This window comes from Cavia porcellus, unplaced genomic scaffold (genome assembly GCF_034190915.1).
Source record: "Cavia porcellus strain 051 isolate PalLab524CR breed Dunkin Hartley unplaced genomic scaffold, mCavPor4.1 scaffold_20, whole genome shotgun sequence".
NCBI lineage: Eukaryota > Metazoa > Chordata > Mammalia > Rodentia > Caviidae > Cavia > Cavia porcellus.
Window position 1 is genome coordinate 41,411,871 of NW_026947503.1, and position 7,689 is coordinate 41,419,559.

Here is a 7,689-nt window from a genome sequence, read left to right on the forward strand (position 1 = left end):
ACAATGATTCTCAAAATAATTCCAAAGCTAGTGCCTTCATTTGTTTTCCCTATCAAACTTGCCCAGTGATCATGCATAGTCAACATTTTGCTCTTCAAGAATTATCAATCGGAGGCTGGAGGACAGAGTTACTTTCCTATCTCACAGCTGTCTTTTTTATTGTATTTAAAAGAAGCCTATCCTCATTATGTTCAAGTACATACTTTTTTCATCCCAAAACTCACAGGAAGGGTCCATCCTAATGGTACTCTCTATATGATAACCTCATTCATCAGGTAACTGATTATTAATCTGAAGGTGACCTTTGGTCTATAAATTGCTTGAGAAGGCTGGTTTGGGTTAGGTGGATTTTCAGTCTTTTCTTTCCCTCTTAGGAAGGAAGCACTAAATATAACACTTGATTTTTCATCAACACAGATCATTACTGAATTAATTACTAGAGATACCAGGGTCCTTCTTTTGCTTAGTCAAAATCTTGAAAGAAAACAGGGCAAAAAAGCTGTGTAGACTTTTCTATTTCTAAATTTCTAGATATGCAAAGCAAATGTCTAATAGTTTATACCAATATGCACCAAGCATTCTATGAGTTGTCTCTGAAAGCTTCCTAAATAATATTAAGGGTTCCTGAGTGCACGCAACAGAAAGACTAGAGGTGTTGATATTCTGAGAATCTAATTTTTATCCTGAGATGCAGAAGACTTGCTAGAATTTCCTGTGCTACCTTCTAAAGACCAGCCTCTGAAAATTTAAGATATTTAAGAATTTTCTGTCTTTTTTGTGGTTTGTTCATTACTCAAATCTGAGAATTGCTGTTACAGAGTACCTGTCTTGAAGGAATTTGTATTTAGCAAACATCAAATTCTTAGCTTTAAGGATAAAGATACATTGATAGTTGTCATCAAAATTTAAAAAAAAAAAAAAGCTTGCCAACTTTGAGATCCACTGAGCCATAGGAAATGGAAGAATCTAAGTGTTAAAGTTACTGCTCACACTTACCTGCTGTGTGATCTTGGGCCAGTTTCATAGTATCTCTCCATCTCTATTTTCTATACCTTAAATAAAAGACAATAAATTATGCATGATAGGAAGAGCAAGAAGACAGATTTTTTTTCAAATGGGAAGAAGAACAAGAAATAAAGATGGGGAATACAAAAACATGAAACTAATTAAGATTCTGTTCCCCATCATCAATTAATCATTATGTTATGCAGAAGTGCACTAAGAAATTTTTAAAAAACTAACATTAAAAGAGAGTTGGAATTGTTTGAGATTAGATATTATAATGAATGCCTTTCAGAGATTCTGACCTATGAAAAGGAATCCAAAACACAGAATTTCCTGTTTCCTCACTCTTCATTCATATGTTAAAGTCTTAATCTTCAAATTTACTGCAATAGAAATATGGTTTTTGGTAGATCCTTACCAATGAAGGAGGAGCCCTCATGAGTACTGTTTCATGCCATTCTGTAAGGACTCCCAGAGAGCTCTTTCATCTTTCATTGTAAGGACATTACATGAAAATAGAAGCATACAGTCCAGAAGAGGGTTCTCCCTGGAGTGCTTGCTATTTCCTATCATTACCAAGCAGTCTTTTTCTAAAGCCTTGTAGGCAAAGAATCTTGGCATGCAGTACAAAATTTTCTGCTAAAAGTCTAGAGAGGTAGGGACTTCTGACCAGAATGTAGAACCAAGATGCCACACAATGTTAAGGTCATCACTCTTGGTTGCCTCTGGCTCCACCAAATACTCGGGGCCACACCAGGGCTGTTGAGATTGTTTGCTGAATGCCTTTTCCCAGGTAAGGCATGTCTGATTTTTGAGCCACTGTTGTATGGTCACCTACGTGATGTCCTCTAACCTGCAGAACTGCCTTCTATTATTACCCTCCTGCTACCCTTTCCCCTGATAATTGTTGGTAGATGCCCTCCATCTGCCCTCTTCTCCCTGCTAATTGCCTTCTGTTTCTTCCTTCCCACTGGTCACATGCCTGGTTTGCCCTCCTGTCACCCTTTCTACCTGGTCACTTCTGCTTGATTTGCTGCCTGGACCTAAGCAGCCTGGGCCTTTCTGCCCTTCATAATGCTTGCTGCCTGCTGTTTTCCTGCACTGCTCAATCCACCTGCTGCGCACCCGGGGTCACCTTCCTGCTGCCTGCTCCACCTGTCCCTGGGCTGTTGCATTTCACCCCCTGAAATGCACAGATGGGCTCTCTCCAGCTTCTCAGTGATTTTCTAATGGAGAAATGGGAGGCAAATGACTATAATGGAAGGCAAGGAACAAAACAAAACAAAATAAAACAAATTCCATAGATATCCAGACACTTAACAGTCCAGAGTAATTGGGTGAAATAAAGTTATGTCTGTCTCAGAATTCAGTACAAGAATACAAGACAGAAAGAGGTAGTATACACTTGGCAACTGGTGAAAATATGCTTCCCAGTGTGTGGGAAGCAGCCACATTTTGCAGGTAAGTGCCAGAGGATAAAGGTTCCTCTTCCACATCTAATGGAGCATATGAGCATCAAGCTTTGGTGGTACAGAGGCCTGTTCAGAGGTGGTGATTGGATTTCGCTGCATGGCATAATTTAACTGAACACCAGGGGCCTGCTTAAAACTGCTGCTGAGTATTTGCAACTTATACCAGGCATTTAGCTTTCCATAGCTATTTTAAATGCTCTATTGGCACCATAAGTAGGAACTCTTTCTTGGGCAGTGTTTTCTCTAATTGTTTAAACTGGTACTAAACATTCTCAAATTGGGCACAGTTGAAGTTAATAGAATCTTTTATTTAGAACTTGAGTCTCAAACACAGAGTTCTATTTAGAACAGAGAAATTGCTCTTGGGCCAAAATTAATTGTGTCACCAAGAATAGAGAGATACTTTCTTTCTGAATGGGATGCTGCCACACAGATAAACTGTTACATCTCCAAATTTGGTAAAGAACTCATAAAGGGGTAGACATGAGCACTGATTTTGGAGATAGTATCTAAGATTTATTTTTACTTTCATTTTCAGCGACTAATGGGTAGTTCTTCATTTATATACTTCTCAGGCAGAAAGGATTTGAAAAGTCAATGAGCATATCCACTAAAGTTATACACCAGTTACTCTCAATTTGTTCCAAAATTCCTACTCTAAAACAAAATATATTTGTTCCAACAGGAAGTCTTGTCAGCTCTCTTCTCAAACTCACAATAAGAATGATCAAGTAAGGATTCATTTACTGCTTTGTTATTTTTGTACCAACCAATCCTTTGTATGGTGGTGATATGAATAATCAGTATTGCCTATAAGTTGTCTTTTGACATCAATTTTCTCACTTGTGAAGTATAGCAAAAATGTGATGACAGAATTTTTCTTAAGATTCTAATATCCTGAAGATATTGGAGCATTTTTGTATTCCAAAACTCATATGAACAAAAGTTATCAGGTTAGCTCTTAAAGACAGCCATGGTCCTCATTGATAAGGATGGGTTATCAACACTTAATTTTGACAGAATTCCTAATGCTCACATTACTAGAATGTGAAGAGATAAGAGTGTTACAGATCCAGAATTTTCTGTTCAAGATAGATATGCATAAAATTAAGCTCCCATGATACAGTGAAATTTGTAGAATGAATCAATATAATTGGAAATTTCAATCCCATATGATCCCACTTCCCTGTTGTATAGATATATGGCTAAGGTCTGAAGGAGGCAAGTTATTTTCCTAATGATAGTGCTAGGAGAGGATTAGGTTCTTTGCTATCCAGTTTTGTCCATACTCTCAACAAAGTTTTCAACATAGGATTATTATATCAGCCACTTTTATTTAACTTTTGGATTTAGACTAGTGATAGTAATAGTGATTGTAATAAATTAAAAAGTATTGCTGAGTTTGCAGATGTGAAAAGAGAAAAAAATGGACTTCTACTTGGCTTAATTGAATAACTGTGCAATCAGGTCACAGTCCATATCATGTGAGAAATATGAGTGCTGATGTCTTCAAATTGACACAAGAATCGTTTACTGCCTACCCCCCCTTCTCACAGTAATTAAGCACATGTCTTCCTTTGCTCAGCACCATTTCAATTTTCCACCACAGGTATTTTTAATGGTCTCAATCCTTTAACCAAGAAAGAGGGAAATTAGGGAACTGAGAGGTTGTATTAGTGAATGGTGAGAGAAGAGAGAAAGTGATTCCTGTATACTGTATTTTTCACTTCATATCAGATTTAAAGATTTTTATAGATGTCATTCCCGGTCTCTTCTAATAAAGAAAAATTTGCTATATCCTCCCCTAAAGTGTTACTGTGGTGTTTGGATCTTTACTATATGAGCCCCATTCTCTCAGTAAGCAGTTACTCCTCCAATGTCCGTTTGAGCAACTACTGTTGTTTAAAACTGTTTGATCATAGTGCACAAACACGTTTTGGGGATTGTTCCCAGTTTTACTTTCTGGAGTAGTTGGGTTGGAGCCCGTGTGTTAGGAAATCCTCTGGAGGTTTTAAGATGGGAGAAATGCTTTTTTATCATTAAACATAGGGAAACATAATCTAGGGTAAAGTATATTTATGTAAAACAGAGAGTTAAGAATACTCTGAATCCTGCAGAGCAATATATGTGCTGCCATACCTAGGTATGAGTCTATTATGACTTCATGGTTAAAGTTCATAATGTGTTCAATTGATCTTTTTTCAGTGGGCTGGTGTCTGAACGACTACTAATAAGGAAAAATATTATTTTCTGAATAAATACATTGTTTTCTGAATAAATATGTTAGTCACTTGGGGACTGTGACTCATCTTTAAGAAAGGGGTCTTCTAGACTCCAGTGGGTTGGACACCTGCAAGATAAAGTAGAATTGTTATTTCTTGGGATCTCAGTGTTGTATGTATATTCATCATTGCAATCCAAGAGTTGGTGTAACTACTGTATTATACTTTGGCCTGTATTATTAAAATAATGATCAACTACATATTCAGAATTTTTCATTATATTTCTAACCTCTAGGCTATTTCAGGCTTCCTTCCAAAACAGAGAAATAAGAGATGTTTTAGTTACAACTAATGTATTTTAAAATGAAAATCAAGTTTTTCAAAGCTGAGCTCTAATCTAATGAAATAAAATTTGTTTTCCCATATTTTTGATAAATAAATTTACTTTCACCAAATTTCTTTTTTCCCAGGTATCTGATTCCATAAAATAATTTGGTAATCTCACTCTTTCACAATGGATTTGCTGTAAGAGCATAGGGGTAGTGAAAACCACCACTAAATCAAGGCAACATAGGAAAGGAAAAGACTCACATTAATATCATTGTCACTGGACATGTGGATTCTGGCAAGTCCACCACTACTGGCATCTGATCTACAAGTGTGGTGGCATTGACAAAAGAACCATTGAAAAATTTGAGAAGGAGGCTGCTGAGGTAGGAAAGGGTTCCTTTAAATATGCCTGGGTGTTGGATAAACTGAAAGCCAAGCGTGAGCGTGGTATCACCATCGACATCTCCCTGTGGAAATCTGAGACCAGCAAGTACTACATGACTATCTTTAATGCCCCTGGACACAGAGACTTTATCAAAAACATGATTACAGGCACATCCCAGGCTGACTGTGCTGTCCTGATTGTTGCTGCTGGTGTTGGTGAATTCGAAGCTGGTATCTCCAAGAATGGATAGACCTGTGAGCATGATCTTCTGGCTTGTATTCTGGGTGTCAAACAACTAATTGTTGGTATTAACAAAATGGATTCCACTGAGCCACCCTCCAGCCAGAGGAGAAACAAGAAAATTGTTAAGCAAGTCAGCACCTACATTAAGAAAATCGGCTACAACCATGACACTGTAAATTTTGTGCCAATTTCTGGTTGGAATGATGACAACATATTGGAGCCAAGCGCTAATATGCCTTAGTTCAAGGGATGGAAGGTCACTGGTAAAGATGGCAGTGCTAGTGGAACCATACTGCTTAAAGCTTTGGATTGCATCCTTCCACCCACTCGCCTTTGAGGCTGCCCCTCTAGGATATCTATAAAATTGGTGGTATTGATACTGTCTCCATGGGCCAAGCGGAGACAGGTATTCTTAAACCTGGCATGGTGGCGACCTTTGCTCCAGTCAATGTAACAACTGAAGTAAAGTCTGTTGAAATGCACTATGAAGCTTTGAGAAAAGCTCTTCCAGGAGACAATGTGGGTTTCAACGTCAAGTTTGTTTGTCAAAGATGTTTGTCATGGCAATGTTGCTGGAGATAGCACAAATGACCCACTGATGGAAGCAGCTGGTTTCACTGCTCAGGTGATTATCCTGAACCATCCTGGCCAGATCGGTGCTGACTATGCCTCTGTACTGGACTGTCACACAGCTCACATTGCTTGCAAGTTTGCTGAGCTGAAAGAAAAAATTGATTACCGGTCTGGTAAGAAGCCGGAAGATGGGCCCAAATTTTTGAAAGCTGGTGATGCTGCCATCATTGACATGGTTCCAGGCAAGCCCATGTGTGTTGAGAGCTTCTCTGATTATCCACATCTGGGTTGTTTCGCTGTTCGTGATATGAGACACACAGCTGCTATGGGTGTCATCAAAGCAGTGGATAAGAAAGCAGCTGGAGCTGGCAAGGTCACCAAGTCTGCCCAGAAAGCTCATAAGGCTAAATGAATATTACACCTAACACCTGCCACACCATTCTTAATCAATGGTGGAAGACAGGCCTCAGAACTGCTTCTCCCAATTGGCCATTTAATTTTAATAGTGAAAGGCTGGTCAATGATAACAATACATCGTAAAACCTTCAGAAGGAAAGGTGAATGTCTTGTGGACCATTTTTTTTTTTTTTTTGTGTGTGTGTGTGTGTGGCAGTTTTTAAGTTATTAGTTTTTAAAATCACTTTTAAATGGAAACAACTTGACCAAAAATTTGTCACAATTTTGAGACCTATTAAAATGAAATTTAATGAGAAAGAAATGATTTGGTAATCTCATAAGTATTAAAACAACTAAAAATGAAGAGGCAAACCAAACAAAATCTTTTTCTGCATTATTTAATTTGGACTATTTTCAAAGACACTCAGTGACTCTCATCCATTAATTTCTTCACAAGAGATCATAAAGGGCTTATTAAATGCTTACTAAGTATCATGTTCTGCTATAGGTGCTGGCTACACGGTAGAGGACTAAGCAGACTCCTTTCCTGTCTACATTGCCTGAGAGAAAGGATAATTTATGAACAAGAAAGTTTGGACTGAATTACAGTGTGGATTTAAATACAGGGCATTCAAGGAAGGTACTCTATGAGTCAGCACTGAAGAGGATTGAGCATGCATGCAAAAGAGCTGATATGTCTCCTCTCCTGCTGATCTTTCTGTGTAGATTTTTTTTTTCTTTTTTGTACCAGGGATCAAACTTATGACCTTGCGCTCATCAGGCAGGTGCTCATATCGTTGAGCTAAATCCTCAGCTGTCTGTGTAGCTTTTGTTGTAATAAATCGTAGTGAAGACTGCAGTTTCCCCTACTTTCCTATGATCCTTCCAGTGCATCACCAAATATGTGGGTAGTCTAGGGTCCCCTTAAAAATACAAACAAAATATAGTCAAAGTAAATAGAAATACACAGGAAACAGTACTAAGGAAAAGTGTGATGTGTCACCTTATTTACCTTACAGGTTAAAGTCAATGTCAGACATGCCATGGAGAGTCAATCAATTAG

The 7,689-nt window shown here is 38.0% G+C and overlaps 1 pseudogene; it reads left to right on the top strand.

Moving 5' to 3' along the window:
• The first annotated feature begins 1,692 nt into the window (after positions 1-1,692).
• On the top strand, positions 1,693-6,668 carry LOC100730102 (elongation factor 1-alpha 1-like; annotated as a pseudogene).
• Positions 6,669-7,689: the final 1,021 nt, after the last annotated feature.